Consider the following 8177-nt stretch of genomic DNA (forward strand, 5'->3'; position numbering starts at 1 on the left):
CGCTTGGAAAAAAAATCCAGTTCATTATAAAAGCCTTTTGGGGAATGAAAAGGGAAAGGGGGAGGAGAGAAGGATATTTATGGCTAAAGAAGCTCAAGTGTTTGGGATCTCTAATGATCCTCTCATGCAAGTTTGGGTTTTCCACCTTGTGAGCAGGGATGACAGAAGGAGGATACAGCTGCTGCAGGATTACCAATCCAAATCAATCCACCCTTTGTTCGACTGAGTGCCAGTGAATTCTGTACACCTGAGAAAATTCTTCAAAAATCAAACACATGATGTTTTCTTCCAGTAACGGTCAGGATAAGCCTTCTGCTCGAATATTTTAAGGGCTCTTTATTTAAAAAAAATTAAAAACTGCAATGTCTTACATGCTACTTAAATGAGTAACATTATCTGACTAAACATGGCTATTCTCTAGCATTATTCGGCACCAATCGTATCACTTGCTTATGTACTAAAAATGGAAAGCCTTTCCTACTTACAAATGGTTTAGTTTGTTGGTTTTAGAGTGTTTGGGTTATGGTAAAAAGTGACCGGCTATAAACTCTAGATTATCAGTTAGACCAGTAAAACTAAACAGCTGTTTTCATTTCTCTCTCTCTCTCTCTCTCTCTCTCTCTCTCTCTCTCTCTCTCTCTCTCTCTCTCTCTCTCTCTTCTTTGTTTGACTAGATTTTTCTTTTCTGCTTCTCTATCTTGTCATAGTTCAGTGGCAATTCCCTGAACAATAAAGACAAACTGGCGCAGTGGTTTACAGTGATGTGTACAAAAAATGGCAATGACACACATCATTCGTTTAGTTTGCCTTTGCCAAGGTGTCCTGTGGCTTCAGCACAGAGCTCATTTATATGCCATACAGAGGGAGCAGGTGTTTCAGCTTCAGGCTAGCTTAACATCAGTTAATGCCCCTCAAACCCCCCGTCGGCAAAATCATAAGCAAGGACTGTAAAAGAATAGACAAATAACGCACACATGCACACATGCACACATGCATAAAAATAGGTTGAAAAAATAGTTAAATAGGTTTTAAAAATATATCTTTTGGTGCAGTTTTACATTCATTAAAATAGGAGTTTGGTCATCTAACATGTTTTGTTACAGAAGGTTTTTCCAAAAAAAAAAACAATAAAAAAAGACAAAAGTTAGAAAGTTTCTCTTGATTTTTTTCTTCTGTTTATTAAAATTGCCTTTATTTTATTTAACATTTTCCCCCAACATATTAATTTGGGTGTACTGATTTTTGAACTGTGATCTTAAGTTTTGTTGTTAAATTAATTCCAGTTTTGGTTTTTGGTACTAACTAATCTAAAATATATGCACAAACTAATGTACCTATATGCACAGACCTCTCATGGTTCAGTTCAGTTTTCGGTTTTAGGGTCTCGGTTTCAGTACGGTTCAGTAAACGATACATTCAGTAAATAAGAACTAGCAAATAAAATAAAAATTAAAAGCACATAAGCAAAATGTGAAACATAATGAATACAATATAGCAATACTATTAAAATAAACATTGCTTCAGTCCTGGGACTCTAGAGATGCAGAGTGCAGCACAGTGATGAGATCCAAAACCTTTGAAGAGATGATGTCAACCATTAAAGACTTTAAGAACAACACATACACCTAATACACAAACACACTTCTTTGAACATATACACATAGGCATCACCTTTTTTAACGACACTATATAACTATAATTATATATAATATCCACCACCTATGCACAACCCCTTATATTTTCTGGTTTTGATTGTAATGCAATAATGTGCAACTTTTGTAAAGCTGCTTTGAATCAATAATTGTTTTGAAAAACACTATACAAACATGCTTAAATTGAATAGAAATGTATGCTCATTCATTCATTCATTCATTCATTCATTCATTCATCCATTTATCCATTTATTCATTCGTTCATTTTCTTTCTGGCTTAGTCCCTTTATCAACCAGGGGTCACCACAGCGGAATTAACCAATTTATCGAGCATATGTTTTATGCAGCGGATGCCCTTTCAGCCGCAACCTAACACTGGGAAAATATGTGATATTATGCTTAGAAATAAGTAAAATAGGATTTTAATATGAAATATATAAAACTACTTTAGTAAAGACAAATGCAAAATAACTTAAAGAGGTGGTCCAGAATGTAAATTTAAATCTTGGTTGTATTGCAAAGCAATGTGTGCTCATGTTTTATTTGTTTATTTTTTCATATATCTCACTTTGATTATACACAGCTACTCAGCTAACATGAAAACGACTGTCAAATTTCCATGTTCCTCTTAAAGGCCCGCCCTTAATTGACTCTGATTGTCATCGTCATAATGTGCTGCTAATCAGCTCCATGTCACGACCATAAAAGTCTCCCTTTGCTTTGAACTTAGAACTTTTTACATTCAGATATGTTGTTTATGTTTACACAGCTACATTACACATCAACTAAAGTTTGAAATATGATATCATAGTGGACCACCCCTTTAATAAAATTACAAAGTATAGCAATGAAGCTTCTTTTTTTGAAGAAAAAAAAGTTTTTGTTCACCTCTAGTTGCAAAACAATTAAATATAACTCTGGTTGTAAAGTTATTCTGGTTCAAAAAAATTCAAATGTATATCAAACTTGACAATAATAATAATTTTTTTTTTTCTGAATTATCATCATGCATTTAAGAGTTGAAAAAAGCATTGGTGTTTTGAAAAACCTACAGTGTGCACTGAAGTCACATTTGCTCACATCAGCTCTTTTTTCTCAATCCTTTTTTCTCTGTGGTTCCGTTTTAAGTATTAATGAGGTCTAAAGAGCAAGGCAGGTGAATAAAACATCAAAGATACACTTACATGGTCCTTCAAATTAAAATCTGGGTTAGAGAGCAGTGTTCTGATTCCACTGAACATCAAACACGCTTTTTGAGATTTGAGGCAGTAATATTTTAACACAGACACTGCGGCTGCAAAAAAAAAAAAAAAAGTATATTAATTAGAATAAATATATCTCTTAGCTAAATTGTAACTAAAAAGAAACCAGAATATATATAAAAAAAACTGTTACTATATCTATTTTAATATTTGATGCACAAATTTATTAGATTGCAATTAACAGTATGTTTTGGTGGTCTGAAAAAGGCAGATCGGCAATTAAAATACAATCCCTAAAGGAAAATCACTACTACTTTTAAATTAGTCTGCAAAGAACCAGATAAGCAGTCTCAGCAAAATACTACGTCCCATTTAAAACTGTGAAAAACCATCCAAGAATCATGACTAAGCTCAAACTTGCCTAAAAGACTTTCTACTTGGCACATTTTACTAGTCTGCGGTATGATGTTCTATCACAAAGTACTGATTCAAGCACTGTTTCTAACACTTTTTTTCAAATTGAGCAAAGAAACAAAGCAATCCTTATATGCAGGGTTTTAATATACCCTGATAGGTTACAGGACACTGCTATCTTACTGTATCAGACACACACAAGTTTCAAGTAAGAGTTTCAAAAAATTGTACAACAATTATTCAGTCACACGTTCACAACACAAGTCTTAATGAACACCCGCCTTTCAAATCAATAGACCACACCTTCTGTTTTCAATATGATGTCTAAATAATCAAGCAGTATTTACTTTAAGGGCGGCTTCGAAGTTTAAAAGTGACTCCATGTTGAGGGGGATCAATTTTTTATGTAATCATTATCAAATGGAAAATGAAGCATGAGCTGAGCATGTTTTAAAATTAATGCTGGGGTAAGGATTTTCTAAAGTACAAGAAATAAAAGGTTGCTACTTTTATTTTAGAAATACTAATGTCCAAGACATTCTATGAATTGAAGCATATTGCAAAAAAAAAATGTGAAGACACAGGTAAGTACACTCAAACTGTGGTGGTACCTTTTCAAAAAGTACACGTTTGTTCCTTACAAGGCCACATACTTAAAGGTACAATTGTATACCTCATGGTAACTTAAAATGTATAAAAGTGTACACTATTATAAAAAAAAAAAATAATTTAGGTACTAATGTGCAATGGAGGATACAAAGGTAACCTTTTAAAAAAAGGTACTACCCCAGTGAGTACACATACATTCACACTAGCCACTTTCTAAGATACTTGATCAACTGCTTTTAATAAAAAAAATATATATATATATATATTAGCGATTACCTTTATGCATAGGATCATCTGAAAGTCAAACTGAACATAAAATTATGGCGATGATTATTTAAGTGAGTTTAAATTCGGTATGGTTGTTAGTGTCAGACAAGATGACATGAAAATCTCAGAAACTGCCAATATACTGGGATTTTAACACAAATATCTTGAGTATATAGAGAAAAGAGAAAATTCTGCAGTGTGTGGTAAAAATATTGGTAAAAATGGCTTGTTTAGGTCAGAGGAGAATGGTCAGACTGGTTTGGCTGACAGAAAGCCAAAAGTAACTCAAGAAGCATCTGTTAAAATCCACATGGACACACAAAGAAGCAGATGAGCTACAGCACAAAAGAAAAGCACACGCACACACACACACACACACACACACACGCACACACACACACACACACATATATATATATATATATATATATATATATATATATATATATATATATATATATATATATATACATACATATACACACACACACACATAACTAATATATATATATTAGTTGCATTGCCGAAAAAATAGATGTCAGTATTTATCGTCAATATGATGTTGATTTAATATGTTGGCTCCACTAATTTGTTCACTTTCCAACACAACCTAAAATCAACCAAGTATCTGTGTCATTTGATGTTGTTAGACATCAAAATAACGTTGTCTGTAGACGCTGGCTAGACATTGAATTTTGGTCACCTGATGTTACGACTTAAATCTAATCTAAAATTAACATGTTCTGATGTTGTGTGCCTGCTAAGTATAGTTGAATAATGAAAATTCAGTATCCTTTTCAAATTGTCATGATTACCTGCGATCCAACCACCAGAGATTGCTGGAAAACATTCACACTCACATGAACTACAACCCTGCTTCATAATGAACTTCAAAACCCAGTCATGCAGCACACACACAACCGGTAACAGATCTCGACTGATTAGACACTCACAGCTGATACTCATGACCATTGATTATTTGGACTATTTAAACCCGTCTGTTTCACGCACATGTTGCTGAGTATTGTTTAGCTGTTGCTGTCTTTACGTAAGTGGGTTTCCTTGGTTTCTAACTTTGGACTGTTTATCGTGTTTTGATTCTTTGCTGCCTTACCTGAACCTTTCGCCTGTTTTTGGATTATGCTTGTGGATTTTCTACTACACTGTCAATCCTGGTTTTTGAACCCTGCCTGTCAGACCATTCTCCTAATAAAGCTGCATTTGGAACTACCATGGTTTGCATAGCATCCCTACGCAACACATACTGTATAAGGTGAAACTGAGCATTTCATTTTTTTTATAGCCAAGTTGTAGGATTGCAACTGCACATATAAAACGTGTAAATATTTGTTCACTTACTAAAGCCACATACCTATCACAACAAAACTGGACAACGGAAGATCTGTGGTGTTGCAGATTTATATTAAATATGTCTGAACTATTAGCCCTCTTGAATTAATACCCCAAAGCTCAGATCAACTCAAACTGCTTTCTTGAAAATGACAATGAGTTTCTTTAACTCAAATGGCATACCTTACACAGTCACCAGACTTCAATGTCATAGAGCACTTTTGGAAAGTTTTGCATTAGATATTTACATCATTGATAGACACCTAAACCAAATGCATATCACATAAATGTAAACTACATATGTAAATATGAACTCTGCTCTGTAAGCAAAAAAGGTCAAACCTGGCCAGTGACTGTGACTTGAGAGATACAGCTACAGGTTAGAAAAAAAATGACAGTTGAAAGTGGGAATTAATTTGCTCTGCCTGTGGATCTATTATAATGGCAGGTAGTTAAATCAATTTTAAGGTTCCACTCTGTCCTATCCTTCCATAAGAGCACAATGTGGTCCACAACAAAGCTTCCTCTTCCCTCAGTATACCATCTGAGCCATCACACCTGCCGTTTGATGTGATTCAAGAGGGCTGTGAAAATCGTGCACTTCATAGAAACTCTGCTCCCATTCAGCTATTTATCTTCCATTTTAAAGACTTGCATGCTACAGTATATTTGCAAATGCATGGCTACTTTACCCTGTGCTCCTGTTGACAGTTTCAAACTGTAACTGAAATCCAGCAAATGTAATTATGTAAATCTAACACCCCCTGTTGCAACGTAAACACTAAATACAGCCACATACGACCATGTTTAATGGTGATTACTTAGCAACAGGAAGGTTGATTTGCTTTAGCGCCGTGAGATCTTTCATTATACACAGCCATTTAGCAGCAATTACTGACTGTGCCAGTGGGGCACACCCTCCAAATGGCTAATAACACTTTATGTATGCACGTCAAAATATTAAAATAAATTGTGCAGTCTTGTCTTAATTCACCAGCAGATGGACTGCTTTGTCTACTCTTCACCGGATGGTTGTTCCTAGACGCTGGACCATCTATCTTGTCAGACTAGAGGTGGTGCACCATTTGTGGCTCTCCATGGCTAGGTTTGGGTTGTTTATAATGGCACTGGGGCGAATGATGGATGTCTTCCACTCTTGATGAAGTTCTTGGTATGTGCATCTCCTCTCAGGCAGAAAGGGGCGCCTCGTGAGGTTACCCCACCCCTTTACCCCTTCCTCCAAGCTCACTTTATGGGGGCGGAGGCCTTTTCTTTCTTTTTTTCTTTTTTTCGTCAAAGGGACTGAGATACTCTTAACAGATGCGTCCTTTTTTCAGGATATCTGAAGCTCACCCAAAGCATGCTTTTAATATTCCTGCTCTGCTAGGGAGCATGAGAGATGTGTGACAAATAATGATGTATAACTTCCTTTAGTTTATTCATTCAATCCTTGTATTATAAATGCTTAATGGGTTTTTATACTAATATATATATATATATATATATATATATATATATATATATATATATATATATATATATATATATATATATATATAGTTGAAGTCAGAATTATTAGCCCCCCTTTATTTTAATAGAGAGAAGATTTTTTTCAACACATTTCTAAACATAATACTTTTAATACCTCATCTCTAATAACTGGTTCATTTTATCTTTGCTATGATGACAGTAAATAATATTTTACTAGATATTTTTCAAGACACTTCTATACAGCTCAAAGTGACATTTCAAGGCTTATCTAGATTAATTAGGTTAACTAGGCAGGTTAGGGTAATTAGGTGAGTTATTGTATAATGATTGTATAATGGTTTGTTCTGTAAACTTTCAATTTATATATATATATATATATATATATATATATATATATATATATATATATATATATATATATATATATATATATATATGTGTGTGTGTTTGTGTGTGTGTGTGTGTGTGTGTGTGTGTGTGTGTGTGTGTATAAAATTATTTTTTGTCATTTTTAGCATAGTAAATTGTATTAATTAGTTTAACTAGGCAGGATAGGGTAATTAGACAAGTTATTTACTTAGAACGTACTTCTTACAAACCTTTGGGGGTTTCTTTATTTTGATGAACACACAAGAAAATATTCTAAAGAAAGCTGGAAAACTGTAACCAGTGTTTAGTATAGTATTTGCTTTTCCAACTATTTCCTACGGTTTACTCCGGGTGCTCCGGTTTCCCTTGCAGTCCAAACACATGCGCTAGGTAAACTGAGTAAACTAAATTGGCTGTAGTGTATGAGTAGGTGATTAAGTGTGTATGGGTGTTTCCCAGTACTGGGTTGCAGTTGGAAGGGCATCTCCTGCATAAAACATATGCTGGAAGTTCGTTCTGGCAGTTCATTCTCCTGTGGCGACAACTGAGAAAAAGACTAAGCTGAAGGAAAATGAATGAATGAATGAATAAAGTCAGTAAGTGCTAAGTATTTACATGATCTGACATAAACACTTCTTCAATATATCATTCCGGTAAGCAAATGACTGAAGTTAAATGTTTTGTTATTTTTTGAAACCATCCCATATAACAATTGTCAAGTCATTGTCAAGGAGGTTAGGTAAGGAGCATAACCTTTTATTGTTCCTCAGGTTTAGTGTCATGCCTAGTTAGCATTTTCAACAGCGTCAGAATTTGTTATGTT

The 8177-nt window shown here is 34.3% G+C and overlaps 1 long non-coding RNA gene across 1 annotated transcript; it reads right to left on the reverse strand.

Annotated features, from left to right (window-relative positions):
- Window positions 1-689: 689 nt before the first annotated feature.
- On the reverse strand, window positions 690-5043 carry LOC141385714 (uncharacterized). The gene is made up of 3 exons (XR_012406582.1): window positions 4960-5043; window positions 2837-2946; window positions 690-1574 (listed from the first exon to the last, which is right to left on the reverse strand). It is a non-coding gene; the product is annotated as an uncharacterized lncRNA (long non-coding RNA).
- Between the last annotated feature and the right edge of the window lie 3134 nt (window positions 5044-8177).

The sequence above is a fragment of the Danio rerio genome, chromosome 5 (genome assembly GCF_049306965.1).
Source record: "Danio rerio strain Tuebingen ecotype United States chromosome 5, GRCz12tu, whole genome shotgun sequence".
NCBI lineage: Eukaryota > Metazoa > Chordata > Actinopteri > Cypriniformes > Danionidae > Danio > Danio rerio.